The sequence below is a fragment of the Puma concolor genome, chromosome A1, assembly GCF_028749965.1.
Source record: "Puma concolor isolate L17-30 chromosome A1, mPumCon1.1.hap2, whole genome shotgun sequence".
Classification (NCBI taxonomy): Eukaryota; Metazoa; Chordata; class Mammalia; order Carnivora; family Felidae; genus Puma; species Puma concolor.
Genome location: NC_141667.1, coordinates 76,873,584 through 76,889,056, shown reverse-complemented (window position 1 = coordinate 76,889,056; position 15,473 = coordinate 76,873,584). Strand labels below are relative to the sequence as shown.

At 37.3% G+C, this 15,473-nt stretch overlaps 1 protein-coding gene across 16 annotated transcripts in view; it reads left to right on the top strand.

Moving 5' to 3' along the window:
- The window catches only part of PAM (peptidylglycine alpha-amidating monooxygenase), a 287,568-nt gene that overhangs the window by 43,337 nt on the left and 228,758 nt on the right, over positions 1-15,473 (top strand). The window contains exon 1 of one of the 16 annotated variants that reach the window (XM_086689655.1): positions 1,862-1,971. The exons of 14 other annotated variants lie outside the window; for them this stretch is intronic. The gene's annotated coding sequence lies outside the window, so the exon portion shown is untranslated. Of the gene's footprint in view, positions 1-1,861; positions 1,972-9,093; positions 9,116-15,473 lie in introns of those variants that run through there. One more of the 16 variants, XM_086689726.1, reaches the window with a different exon arrangement.

Here is a 15,473-nt window from a genome sequence, read left to right as displayed (position 1 = left end):
GAGAGTTAATCATCTTTCAGTAGTGCTTTGAAGTTGGCTTTTCTTCTTCTTCTTCTTTTTTTTTTTTTTCCTTAACCCAGCATGAATTCATGAATAAAACTAACCACTCTGTTAGGTATCGTGCATTATTGCTTTTGCCTATGGCTCTTGCTAATAAAAATTCAAATTCTGGGTAGTTTGCTGGAATTAGATCAATGTAGTATGTGGCATACTTTTTTCCTGTTATGAAGCCCTCTCACAGAAAATAAGTGCAAAGGAAAGCATGGTGGCGGGAAGAAAGGACAAGGCAATTCAAGATTAAATATATTTAGCTTTTCTGCCTATGGTGTGGTTAGTCTGTAACCTACACAAGAGTTTTTATTTCTCAGTGCCTTAGAATCCTTGAAATTAAAAGTATTCCTTAGGACATTAAATTCCTAAAAATTTCTTTTCTTTAGTCAAAGTATATGAATCTGCTTTTGTGTGTCAGGATGGGGTAACAATAACAATAGCAGTAACTTCATTGATACAGGGTATCTGTGGGCTTGTGAATGCAGCTAGATGGGAAGCCATCAGCTGAAGAATAGGTAGGTGATTGCTAAAATAACTTGGAACTCTGACAGTTGCTAAAATTAAGTCATTTTGCTTACAAAATTACCTAATAATCAAATAGGATTTGATATTTTAACAACTAGGATGTTTTCCACTAACATCGGCACAGAAAAAGAATTGTGCCAAGATGCTTCCTTAAGAAAGCAACATGTTAATTTAGAAACCAGCGAACATGCCAGAATTAGAGAGATGATTGAACAAGACATTCCATCCTGGAGCCAGATGTGCTAAGCTCAGCTGGAAAGACCCTTAAAGTGCAGTTAGGGGAATACATATAAGGACTTATTTAGCAAATTTACATGAATATATTACAGTGGGTAGGAGCATGGTCTCAGGAGTTAGAGATACCCAGATTTGGTTCTTAGTTTTAATTATTTGAAGGCTGGTCACTTTGGGCAAATAAATTATTCCCTCTCAGCCTCAGGTTTCGTAATTACGTAATAGGAATAGTAATGGTATGTAATTTATATTATTATAAGAAAAAAGTACCAAAAATTTAAATGAAATTTATAGTGAACAAACACAGCTAATTCTAGAGCCTTGCTCTAGAATTCTAGAGCCTTGGAAATATGCTACCATTTATATATCTTGCATATATTGGAACACATTGTTACCCAGGCTCATACTTGGCCTCAGAATCCTGCTCAACACAGAATGCCCGGAATTTTGTAGAAGTTGGCAGTCAACGTGAAACATTCATTCTCCCTAAACTAATCCACTTCTACCAGTCTTCTCTCTTCCTTCTGTTTTGCTGACAGTATCCCTAATGCAGGTGTCAATTCAGTTACTTAAAAAGTGGGAATAGAGAGATTGGTTATTCATAATCATAATGTTCAGACATTGTGCTGGTTGTTAAGTAGATGTTTCCCAAATTTACATTTCCAGTTCTATCCTCTACCCCGAGCACCATTCATGAGTTCATTACTTGGCTTCTTCACTTACTAGTCTAATAGGTATCTACATTAACTGCTCACTGCTCTCTGTCCTCCGGCCACATTGGGCTTCTTTATGTTCTTCATACATTATGAGCTTGTTTCTGTTTTAAAACTTTTAGTCTTCCTGATCAGTTATTTTACACATCTTGCTCCTTCTCCTTATTCAAGTATCATTTCTTCTGAGGTTCAGGTTTTTCTGACAAGTGTATCTAAGTCATCTTCCCATTCAGTCAGTTTCTTATCTTCTCATCCTGTAAGTTTCTTCACAGCCCTTTTCTATACATATAAAATTATGTTATTTATATAATTTTTTATTGTTTTATCTCTCATCCCAGAATGCAGGCTTCCTGAGAGCAGTGACCTTGTGTGGTGTGTTCAGCACTGTGTATTCTCAGTACCTAAAAATGTGACTGTTTCCTAGAAGTGCTCTCAACTACATTCAGAGGTAGGATTATTCTTTCCTTAATTTTATAGGTAACAAAAGTGATGCCAGGGAGGTTGAAAGCTTGTCCAAGATCACAGGAATGGAGGTGACAGAGCTGAGATTTAGACCCAGTGCTGTGCCCTAGGAACCTGTGCAACAATGCCTCCCTTTTCACAACTGAAGGTCAGGGACATTAATGGGTGGGAGGGGGCTCTGTTGAGTTCTTGGAACCACTCTGAGTCTCTGGGCCACAGTTATTGTTCCTATAGCATTGTCAGACAAGCCCTGGTCCTGATCACTACACTCTAGTATTCTTGGCTTATCTTCTCTTCCCTTTGCCTTTTCAACTCAGTGCCCAAGACATGCATGATTAATATTTTACAAGAATGCATTCAGTCCCTTGGGAAAGACAATGAAACAGTGGACTTTAAAGAAGCTCTTGAAGGGCTAGAATTCATAGTTTTGAACCCAGATGTAATTTTCCACCTGGTGTGGTTCTTCCTCTTTCGTAATGCTATATCCTGAGCATCTATTACTTGACAGTGGCATTTATTAGGGCTGTAGCTTTTTGTGTGTGAATTTGCTTTAATCACACAGATAATGGTTTGCTTGTAGTTGGCCCCTATTGACTAGACTAGAATAGTTCGGCTTCTGCTCTTTTCTGCTCCATCCTCTACCCCCCATGCAAAATGTGATGCTGAAGCTGGACCACTTATATCGTTTTAGTCCGATACACTGTAGAATACAATAGGCAATCTTGTAATGTGTATATATCATTAAGATGTAGAAATATGTTTTAGCTTTTGGGGGAAAATGAACAGAAAAAGAAAACCAGGGCAGTTGATTAAAAAGGGATAATCCACTGCATAATGAGTCACACCCAGCAAATTATAGAGGAAGAAGTTATTGGTGCTTTTTACTCTAGGACATTTGCTGTGTGTTTCTGCATTTGACCTTTTAGAAGCTATTGACATCATTTGGGAGCTGCCTGTAAACCTGCGTTAATCAGTTAAACGGAAGGAATCTTAGCATTGTGGAACTGACCGGTTGATTAATTTCAATCCAAACACACAGTCCTGCCTGGATGCCCTCTGTGAGACCCTTGCACAAAAGGATTTCATTCAGAAGCATTATAACCCACATCCTGCTGTCAGACCCTTTCAGCTCCGTTGGTCTCCTTAGACTGCAGGCAGCTTCTTTAACCCTGCTTATGCTCCCTTTTATTTCACGAAAACAATATCTATGCTGTGATTCATACAAATGCTCTACATTTCCTTCAGAGTTCTTTATTTGTATCCTAGGGAAAATGTATTTTAAAGTTTCACTAATTGAGAGACTAAAATGGGAATTTATTTTAAACTGGCTTCTTTAGAAAAAGTGTATTAGAACTTAATCCAGAGCTTCCTCTGGGAATCATAATCAAAATTAGAATCACGAAATGTTGAAATAACTTTTTGGTATTAGACTAAGCCATCATCTGTAATTCCTTTGACTTTTAGATTCAAAACATTGAAGGCTTTATAATCTGTGTTTAGCTTTGGGAAAACATTAATTGACTCTTGAGTGAGTTCAGAGGTAGTATAAAGATCTAGTTCTGGATCTTTAAATGAAAGCAAAATTAAAATTCTTTAAGGATAAAACTTTGAATAATTTCAGTCTGTTACATAAAGTGAGAAAAGAATCCACACATTGGGTCCTCTGCTGGGCTTGGTTGCAAAAGAGGGCAGGTATCTGTGGGGAGGAAATGAAAAAAAACTGCATTCTATAGAATGCTTCCACACATGGAATATTAGCCTGGAAAAGACCAACATCCCCATTTTAAACACCAAAAGACTGAGCCCCCACCCACCCCCACCCCCACCCCCACCCCCACCGGCTACTTGATTAGTCAAGTTCTTAAGGGCCCTTACTTGGTCAGTTTCTACTTCCTCATCATCTAATTACAACACTTTTCTGGAATACAAAGGAAGCTTTTCAGAGATGGTGGCATAATCTGCTTCTCTGTGGTTTTGTTCATTTTCGTTAATTTTAATAACTACTACTTACTGAGTGTTTGTGTTGTGCTGGTACTTTGTGCCTTATCTTTGTCTTCATAACTACAATACGAGGTAGTACTCTTCTTCCCTGTTTGAAAATGAGGAACTGATGTTTAGCAAAGTCAGGGGCTTGCCCAGCATATCGGTTACTCTGAGAAGGTAGGATGAAACAGAGGAAGCAGCCTTTGTATGATGGTAGCTAGATACAGGGAGATAAATTGTAACAAAAGATGTTTCTCCCAAGCTTTGTAAGTTGACTTGAGAATATTATGGTGAATGCATGACTATGCCATGGATCGTTGGTAAGATAGAAAAATTAAGGCCATTTTGGCCTGAATTCTTCAGAAACAGCAGATCCACTGTGTAGGAATATGAGGGCACCTCCTTTCTGGCTGCCATTGGAAGTAGTGGATGTCCAGGTGGGGAACATGTTGGGAAATCGGGGAATCTAGAAGCTGTGTGACACAAGAGAATTCATGGCATCATTCTGAGCTTCTGCTTCTTATTTTTACTTCTAAAAGTGAAATTCCAATTTCTACTTTACCCTACCTACCCTGCTAGCTTGTTTCAAAGATTAAGTGCAATAATTTCATCTTAAACACTCTGGAAAATGAAAAAAAATTAAGACATAATAAATTTTTGTTCATTTATCTGATAAGTATTTATTGAATGAATGCCAGATGCAAGGCAAGGTGCCATGTAGAGAATAAGAGGCAAATACAGACTTTTGTCTCTACCTTTCAGAAGGTTAAATGGAGCAGGGAGATAAGACACATGCTAATAACTAGACAGTGGAATGCTTTAAATGCAGTTAGTAAGATAGAGAACACTGGTGTTTCTGAAGAGGAACCCATTCCTGATGGAAGGGATGGGCCGTAGAGGATTGTTAGATTGATAGGGAGGAGAGACAGGAGGAGTTGTGGATCAGGAAGTAGGTGTGGGATTTCATGAGGAAGAGACAGAAAGCGCAAAGGCCTGGAGGAGGGAAAGGATGAGGACATATTAGTGTGCCTCACCGGCTGTATGTACCTCATTGGCTGTATTTAGTTCATTGACTATGTAGCTCAAGGAGGTAGGTTTGACAAAGATGGGTTTATAGTGAAGCTGTGAAATCTGCAGTTGATTCCGTGGCTCACAAGGGGCCTGTTAGGATGTTGGATTTTTGTGGTAACCTGGTAAGAAAATGTTTTGTGATGACTCATTAAGGACACAGTGATGCATGAAATGATTAAAGAAGTGAGCAAGACACTGAAGTCAGGGAGACCCGAGACCACAGCACTATGGGAGGACTGATGGAGAAGGCTGCATAAGAGGGGCAACTATGGGACAGGAACAGAAAGGAGATAGATCACTGAAATTTGGCCCCTGACTGGACTTAAGGACAATGGGGAGTTACAACCCTTTTGCCATTGGAAGTTCTTGTGATACTTTTTTTTTCTTTTAATTAAATCAGTATGAATTTGTTTTAGTGAACTAATTTGAACCCAAATGCTAGTATAATCCCATATGCCACTGTCATTTTTGATTGTTTTTGTAGATGTTTAACTGAAATTAGGAAAAGGGTTGTTTTAAGACCAGAGGAGCCAAGAACATTGCTCATCTGGGCTAGAAATTCAATGTAAATTATGAGGCAGAGCTGATTTGGGATTAAGGGTGTTTATATATATCATCAGAAAAGTGATTTGGGGGAGGAGGTAGGCTGGCTACTGTGGCTGACTGTTAAGGCTTTAGAAATCCTGGCCGAACATCTCCTCAAAAGTGGCACTTTAACCCCCATTTGCTTCTGAATCAGCACTTGCCAACATAAATTTACTTTAGTTAAAGAAACAGGGTCAGCCCAGGGCTTTTTGAACACTAAACTTTGATTGAAGGATTACGGTGGTTGCATGGGAATTATATGAGATTGATCATACTTTGGTAGTCAAGGGGTGACTTCTTTGGGAAAAATGCTGTCTTTTGTTGTTGTTGTTGTTGTTGTTGTTGTTTTTGGAAGAGTATTTTCACCTTCTAACTTTGGTTTTCTTTCAGTTTGAGAAATTATAATATTGTTGAATATCTGTGAAGCCTTGGGATCTGCTAGGAAATAAGAAGTAGATTTTCTGATGTTTAGGACAAATTAAAGGGGTGTACAGTTATCCAGCAAGAATATGTCAGAGCTTGGTGGAGCTCATGCTGTCATTGGGTAGATTCTGTCCCTGATCCCAGCTCTGTGCTGTGAGTGGCTTAATGTAGGTGTGTACTTCACAGGGCTTCTCTGTGAGATCCTCAGGGATCCAAGGAAGAGGTAGTGATTTTTGTACGAAGTTGTCAATTTAGGAAAGCATTTATAATCTTCTCTAAGAAGGTGGTGAGATTGCACTGATTATAAAGTGTATTGGAGTGGCAAGAGGAAATAGAACACTGATGAGAAAATGATTTGTAGATTAAAAGGAGAATAAAAACTAAATGAAGCCTGGGGTTAGGGAATGGAAGTTGGAGAGATTACGCTTCTTTTCTGTAAAGTAGACATCTTTTAACTTTATTTTTTAATGTTTATTTATTTTAGAGAGAGAGAGACAGAATGCAAGCAGGGGAGGGGCAGAGAGAGAGGGAGACACAGAATCTGAAGCAGGCTCCAGGCTCTGAGCTGTCAGCACAGAACCCAATGCGGGGTTCTAATCCACAAACCATGAGATCATGACCTGAGCTGAAGTCGGATGCTTAACCGACTGAGCCACCCAGGTGCCCCTAAAGTAGGCATCTTTAATAAGACCCATAATCTGGCTACCTGGGGCCATTTGTCTCAGTGACACTTGATTTCTATTCCTGCTGGTGGTCTTACATGTTGCGTTCAGCCCTTTGGTCGGAAATCTCTTGCTTTGGCCTTACTTTTGGATATACTGTTTTTTAAGCTGTACCTTTTAAAAAAAATGTAACAAACTAGCTTTACTGTTGGACTATTCCTTTTTGACTGTCAGTTTTCTACAAAAGTCCATTCACCTTCTCCCTTTTGTGTGTGTGTTGTCCAGATAGCCTTTATTTGCTTTTCCCATCCAATTCTGTTTAGACAGGTGGATCATCTTCCTTCTGAGAACTGTTTAAAGCAACCTTAAAATTGTCTGGCTGGTGTATTAGGATATAGTCCACTAAAGCTGTCATTGGTGTTCTCTGAGAGCAAGTAGAATAGAATAACAAGTTCAAACACATTTTCCATTTTTTGAATTACAGTTGTAATTCATATCCATGGGTAAGAAAAACACTTAAAAGTATAAAACTATTATATAAAGTAAAAATTGGAGCATACTCTCAGTCTGTAATTGGATATGTAACTTCTAGACATTTTCCAATGCATATTCAGGTAAGCAAATACATTTATTTTAAAACATGAATCACATATATAATATATATGTGTGTGTGTGTGTATATATATATTTATATATATATATATATATATATATATATATATATATATATAAAACTATTGTCACTTATATCATGGTACACTTTGCATATGTATTTACATTTTCATTTATATCATGATAAAGTATGCATATTTTGCTTCTCAAACTGAGGATCTCAGGAAGAACAAGTAAAATGAAGGGAGTAATTCCATTTTGTTGGAAGGCTTTTTCATCTTACCAAAGTTAAGGAACCCTGAATTTCGTGTTTTTTTGTGACAGCTGACTATTCTACTTTCACAATTCTCCCTAACCTCTACAAGCAGTGAAAAGTCCAACTTGTCAATGAGTATAAATTCTCTACATTATTCCGGGTTGTAAATCGGTGCTGTTGTATTCTATTTTACTATTTTTTTAAGCAGTATTATCGCTATGCATTTGTACACTGTTTACTCACAAGGGAAACATTAAAAGGCAGGCCGCACCTCATCTAGATTGAAATAGAGATAATAATAGTTTCTTTGAAGTAGCTTAGATCTAAGTATACTGTACAGAATGACAACCTTCATTTTTTATTGCGTTATGAATATCTTAAAGATGATCTGCCAAGTTACTTGCGTTACGATTACAGTATCTGCAGTAGAAAAATTAGACCGGGGTATTGTTTAAAAAACATGTCAATCCAATCTTCATGGAGAAGAAAACAATAGTTTTTATACCACAGATGATAAATTGTATACTTATTAAAGCATCACATCTGATCGAATAAGCATGGTATATCATTACAGATTCAGTCTGATGTTGAAGTGTTGTTATTTTAAGCAATTACTTTAAACCTGGTATTTTTTAAAGGGATTGTATTCCCACGAACGTGGGTGACAGATGTGGAGGAGGACAAATAGTTCAAAGGGAGATTTAAATTATGTGTAGTTTTAGGGAATGTTACAAGTAGAAGTAATTCTGTGTGTGATAGAAGAGACTTAATCAAAAAGACTGTGTGGCAGTAAGACAGCAGATTTCTTCTGATTTTATCTGGGTGTCATAATTAGGCATTTCGCTGGAGGTGTTTCCTGGATAAGTGATGTATTGGCAAGGCTTTCCTGGAGCTTGGAGATAAATGGAACGGGCAGCTGCTGCCTCCTGGAGAAGTAAATAGAATCAGTTTTCATTGTTATCAGCACATTGACCTCCGAAGGCACAGAAGTGAGCTTTCTTTTCAGATGGAATCAAGTATTCATCCTCAAGGAAAAGGATGTTTATAATGCGATAATATTAATGCTCGTTAAGTGAGAAAACCATCTATGAATACTTACACTGTTGCTACCTGGGAGCATTATTTATTGACCTGTGACTTTGTCAGAGCTTCAGCTGTGAGATGAATATTGCTAGTGGAATCATGTAATGACATTTGTCATTAAAAAGTCGTGTCTCAATGAATAGATTCAAAATTCACTGAGTCCCCTTGCTCTGTGTCACATTTGCCGCTTCTGTGACAATCTTCACTTCCCACTTAGCAAATCTGAGCCTGGTAGCTTGAGCCCCAGGAAGTTGTTAAAGCAATTAAAGGCTTCTGTCTCCCAGCACATTGCTTGGTTACCATAGTATCCTCTGCCTCCAAGTCTCTCCTGATGATGTCAGTATGCATACAGGGGTTGTTCAGAGCTTTTACGTGGGGATGATTCACCCCGCAATAAAGCCCCTCTCCCGTTGCTCGGTTTCCAGCGCACTTTCAGATGTCCCTAGAAATGGAAGGTGAGTGCCTTGTTTTGCATATCAGAGAATTACTAAATGCCTCTATTATTCTGTTTTAGGTATGTGAATGGTTTCTTCTTTCTAAGATATACTAATAACTGAAATCATAGTATATGGGAGCATTTCATCCAATTACCTGGAATAGACTTACAGTTTGTACTCAAAGTGTGTGTTTGTGTGTGTGTGTACGCATGTGAGATAGGCTTATAAAAATAACTGAATGCACAATGTAATGCTTGCTACTCTCCCTGGTAAGCAGCATTAGCAAACACAGTTATAAAAATAACTGAATGCACAATGTAATGCTTGCTACTCTCCCTGGTAAGCAGCATTAGCAAACACAGTAGAGCTTTTGATTACAAATTATTTGAAATACATAAATTCCCTAAAATATTTTGACAAGCGTCACTGTTTTTAAGTCTGTAAATTATATATTTTTATTGGTAGTTTGTACATTTTATCCAGTTTAAATATTAACATTTTAAAGGTCAAGATGACATGGGCAGATACTAGAAAAGAAGGGCCAGGTTGCATTGAGAATTTGCATTGTTAGAGAAATTAAAACTTCCATTATAGCAACAAAGATTCAGTTACAGGGAGATGTATGAAGCTTCAAGTATATTAATAACTACCATTTCATACTTATTTTATGCTTTTAATGCTTTTCTAAATAACTCACAATTTGATAGTAAAAACAATGCTCCTATTGTCATGTTAAATGAAATTAGGGCTTTATAAAAGTTTTCCTTTAATGCATATTCATGCTTCTTAATGATAAGCCAGCTGAGTTCAGCTCTATGACAAGAATACTTTAGAACCACTTACAACATTCTCCTAGAAGAGCCATGAACAAACATTTCCCTTGAAAAGTTAGTTTTGTGTTTCAATTTTTCTACTATGGTATGCCTCTTTGATAGACAATAAATGATGACACACAAGGCAGGTTTCTTCCTCCCAGCCTGCTTCTGAGTCTCGATGCATTATGAGAGTTCTGTCCATATGACAAGATTAGTCTTGCATTTATTTCCTCTTCTTGATTTCCACAGGACTGGTTGAGTATGTCTATGCAGACCATGCTACTGTGTATAAATGAAGTTGGTAGGTGAAGGCAGTTTCTAATTAATTAGTGGATAGCTTTGCAAGAGAAAGAAAGAAAAAGAGTAGAGTGGATGGAGTAGAGAGCCCCTCTCCCCCAATTTTAATGTAACTGAACCTTCATTGTGTGTGGAAGTAAACAGGTGGCTCTTTTGAGATGTGGGTCAATGGTTTAAATGGTTTAGTCCATTTCTAGAGAGACATTGATTAAAATTTTTGTTTTATTTTCAGCATCTTCTAGAATATACCTTCCTTTGTTTTTGTGTGATACTTAGTGGACTGGTGATACCCTTCACTCACCTTTCTACAGAGAATCTGTAAGAAATAGAGTTGTGAGGGAGTGTGAAAAGCCAAAAAATTTAAATTTAACTACTTGTACGTGAAGAATTTCTGTCTTAAATATCATAAATGCTTATTTATGAGTTCTATTCTGAAAACATGCTAAACTACTTTGACTTTTAATTACTTTATGTTTAGAATACTTAATCCTGTTCATGTGTTTGAAAATTTGCTAGTTAATTGCTATCAAAAAAAATTCCTGGGGCACTTGGCTGGCTTAGTCAGTAGGGCTGTGGCTCTTGATCTCAGGATTGTGGATTTGAGCCCTACATTGGGTATAGAGATTACTTAAAAATAAAATCTTTTTTAAAAAGTTCCTGAGAAGTAGAGAGATATTATGACTTATTTACTACATATTGAGATATGTATTACATATATTACATTTTTACATTACAGTAATGTACTTAATAAATTACATTACATTAATATTACATTACATAATTACCTTACTACATATATTGCATAACTTAGATCATGGTAGGTTAAATACTAAAGAAATTAAGTCAGTGTAAAGTGTTTTCATACTTTGAAAAATTCTTTTATTGAAAACCTCTTTCCAAATGCTTGTGTTAAAAAGGAAACTTTTATATCCAAGCTATGTTCCATGAAATTTTTGCTCATTGTTGTATTAATGTTTTGGGTGATATAATTTAATCTATTGAGTAACTAACTCTTTGTAATTAAAAAATACTTCTGTAATTTTGAGCCCTTAATATAACCATGAAGATATTTTCCTGCTGACTTAACAGATACGGGTGGCAGTTTATAGAGAGTATACTGTGAAGATTATTACAGTTTCTTTTATCCTTGAGTTAAGAAGTAATTCCAAGCAGTTTTAGGCAGGGGGTTTTAAAAATTGTCTTAGGAGAGTTTTCATTTTATTCTTTCATTTTATTCCTATGTCATAATAAGAATGTTTTAAGTTTTACAGATACTCAAACTTGTTCTTGCTCAAAATATGAAAATGGCAGGTCTGTAGAGTTTACCATCATGAGACGATGGACTATGGCAGGAGAAGCATCACTTTGGTTGTCACCAGAAAGACAACAAGCTAAATGAAACTAGTATCCAAAAGAATTAGAAGAAGCTGTATGGAGAAGATAGACCTGAAAATAAACATTCTTTTTTCCAATGAGAGAAAGCGGTTCAACTTGTAAGGGACTGGTTAAGTGCTTTGCCCCAATTTTTTTTTTTTTTTTTGTTATTGTTTGTTTTGTTTTTTTGTTCTTTTAATGGCAGAGCCAGGGCTAGAACCTGGACGCCCACACTCTCATAGGCCGGTTTTCATTATCATGGCAGCATTCTCCCTAGTTGGAGGTGAGCCCTTTTTCCTAGTCAACTTTTCAACCTACTTCTCCCCTGCAAAAGGAAGGATTACAACAATATAATAAGTAGGGAGTTTATTAGTTTTCATTTGTTGCTGTAACACATTTAGCCAACATGGTGGCTTAAAGAATACGGTATTTTATAGCTCTGTTGGTTAGTAGTCTGGCACAGCTCTCAATGGACTACAAAGTCAAAGTATCAGAAAGGCTACATTCCATTCTGGAGGCTCTAGGCGAGAATCCATTTCCCATCTTTTCCAGCTTCTATGAACTGCCTGTATTCTTTGGCTCATGGCCACTTTCCTTCCTCTCTACAGCTAGCAAATGCTGAAGGAATCCTCATGCAGCCATCTCTCTGGTTCTCTGCAATTGGGGCAGAGTCTTGACTTTTAAAGAATTCATGTGATTAGATTAGGCTGATTTTATAACCCAGGATAATCTCTCCATTTTAAGGTCCTTAACCTTAATCACATCTGCAAAGTCCTTTCTGTCCTGTAAAGCAGCATATTTTACAAATTCTAGGGATTAGGAAAGAGGCATCTTTCGAGACTTTATCCTGCCCACCACAGAAAGCTTACAAAATGTATGGCTGATTTTATCAACATTAAATTCACACATTGGATATTTTTATTGACAACTATAAGTTAAACTGGTGATTGCCTACAGACACTATGAAATTTTGACCTAATTCGGTGGGTGCAGCCATCCCCTGCATAATTAATGAGGAAAAATCAGATTAGAGAGTAGTGTTTCACCAATTCAAACATTTAAAACTCTGAGGTATGGATCTGAGCCTTATAAAGTGACACAATTCTCAGTTTAATATTTTTAGTGAACGGCTCATGTCAAATGAAGTTAATTAAACAAAACTGATTTGGGAATGCAAAAATTCCATTAGTTACCTCGTATGTGAATCATCCTGGGTTTCTTTAGATACTGAAGGGTAATGGTGGGGCCGCCAGACGCAAAGGTGAGCCCTGGTAACCCTGAGTTTTGAATAATGCTGTCATTCATTGATCTGCCGTTAAGCCATTTGCGTCAAAAGACACAGCAGATGAATCTGACAGGTATGCCCTCACTGGTTTCCTAGGAAAGGCACAATATATTCCCACAATCAATAACACTAGACTTGAGGCCAACAGCTGCAAAAATAGTTTATTTTATTGTTCATATCCTGTGTTTATCATAGATTTGAGCCAATTCATGGCACATGTATCCATCCATACTAAGCATTAGGTCATTTATATCTAACAATAGTTTTTAAAACTTCTTTGCTAAACACCAGTGGTAAAAGATGCAGAGGAGAGAGAACTCTAGCATATTACTTTTGGACAGAAAGCCTAAAATTACTTTTTGCTGTGGTTCTCTGAAGGAAAAGAAATGGGAAGAAAATCAGCTATACTCTTTCTCATATTCCTTTTTACTTTTGGAATCATTTTCTAAGGAAAACTGAAAACTACCTTACGACCCTTGCTTAGAAGACATGAGCTTGTGGAAGGCACATTTCTTTGCAAGAAGTAACTATGGGTCCTTTTGGTACTAGAGGGGTGCAGCATCCTTAGGATTCTGTATAAAAGCATAATCTGATTTCATCCCATCATGGGATTTATTTTTCAATAAAAATATCATTTTTTTTTTTTCAATGTTTTTTATTTATTTTTGGGACAGAGAGAGACAGAGCATGAACGGGGGAGGGGCAGAGAGAGAGGGAGACACAGAATCGGAAACAGGCTCCAGGCTCCGAGCCATCAGCCCAGAGCCTGACGCGGGGCTCGAACTCCCGGACCGCGAGATCGTGACCTGGCTGAAGTCGGACGCTTAACCGACTGCGCCACCCAGGCGCCCCAAAAATATCATTATTAAAAGAAAGGTGTTATTTGACAATGAAGTTTAAAATAAAATCAGCTAAACAATTTGATAAACAACAAAATAGCTGTGCATCTATAGAAAATATCTCTAAAAATTTAGTTGAAAGTTTCTTCATGCTCATTAAATTCACTTCAATGTTTACTTTTATCAATAGTATGTGTTAAATGCTAATATAAATGAAGAAAACACAAACACTTTTAAACGTTAAAAAAAATGTGTACACAATACTCAATACTGAATTCCCCAGCTATAGTACATTAGAGATTAAATCTCTTTGTTTCCTTAGGAAAAAAAAAAATCATGGAGCAGCTGCCATCTCTGATAGAAGAGACTATTTAATTTTTAAATCATTTTGAACTGGCTCAGTTGCTTTGCCGATCCTTTAACTTTGTTAAAAATTATCTTAAAAGCTTATCTTTGAGAGAAATCAGAGATAAAGGAACTAATTAATGGAGATGAGAGTTTTGAGGTTCTGAATCATATGTGGTCAGTGAGTGGTGGATAAGGTGGAAGGAAACTTCAAAATCAAAACTTCAAAGATTGTTATGATTTCTCACAGACTGTTTTGAAAACCAGCTCGGTTTTATTTCTAGGGGGATTTTCTCAGGCAATGGGAGTAAAGGCAATCAGCAAAGAAAGGATGGAACTAGGCAGTTATCCTAAATCTTTCTTGTTCCAAAGCCTTTGTAGATCAGAGAACCACCACAAGCTCTACTCACTTTCCTCACCGACCTTGCATTCCGTTGTTTTCCTTTAATTGTTGCTTTAATTTGACTTCCGTCCTTAAAATAGGTGAGCCTTGCAAAAAGGAAAGCAATTATTGAAATTTTTATGAAGAAAGTTCTGTTATTTTAATTTGTGGAATGCCCCTGTTTCTGTCAATTTCCGCTATGGAAGCAAGATTCTATAACCATGGACCAATTTTTTTCATTAACTCCTTCTTTGGAGCGAGTATTAATGGAAATAAATGGTTCCCATTCTGCTTGCAAAATCTGTTGTGGGGCTGGGGGGCAAAGTCAGAGCAGCAATACTTAAATGACAAAAGGCACAGGGAGAGAGGCTTGCCATCTTCTGTCAGGGGGTTACGGTGAGGAGGGCAGCACAAGACCAGCCAAGAGGGTGGAAAGCTTAGACAGCACCACTTCTCATGCCTGGTTCTTACACTTGATCTTAGCCAAAAGGCCGAGAAGCGATGTCTCATGCCTGGTTCTTATTGTATCCTAGATGACTTTACAACAAGTAAGCCTATGTTGGGGGTTAGTAGGTTGATTCCTGGGATTTAGCCACAGTCATGCTAGAAAATAGAGCTGTTCTCAGGTGCTTTCTTCCCATTCCAAGGGTGTTGGAGAGGGGAGGCAATTGCAGACCATCATGCGGCCTTCAATATTCCTAAGTAAGGGAATGAGCTCACCAATGATTTAGCTAAATTGAAACCTTCTGTTACCAAATACATACCACAAGTTAAGTTTAAAGTTTTCCCTAGAGTCTTAGGAGAGAAAGTGACAGATGAATGTAACTTACCAATTGGAGTATTAGAGTATGACAGGAGTCAGGTGGCATTGTTTTCCTTTGTTGGCAAAGGTCAGTCTTGTCCTCTTCAATCAAAGTGCAATCTCAGTGATTACTATTGAATGCTGTCACGTGCATGGTGGTGCACTAAACACAATGCAGAATTAATCAAAGGACGATGTGACCTTGTATTTCAAGGAGTTTCCGCTGAAAGAGGAACT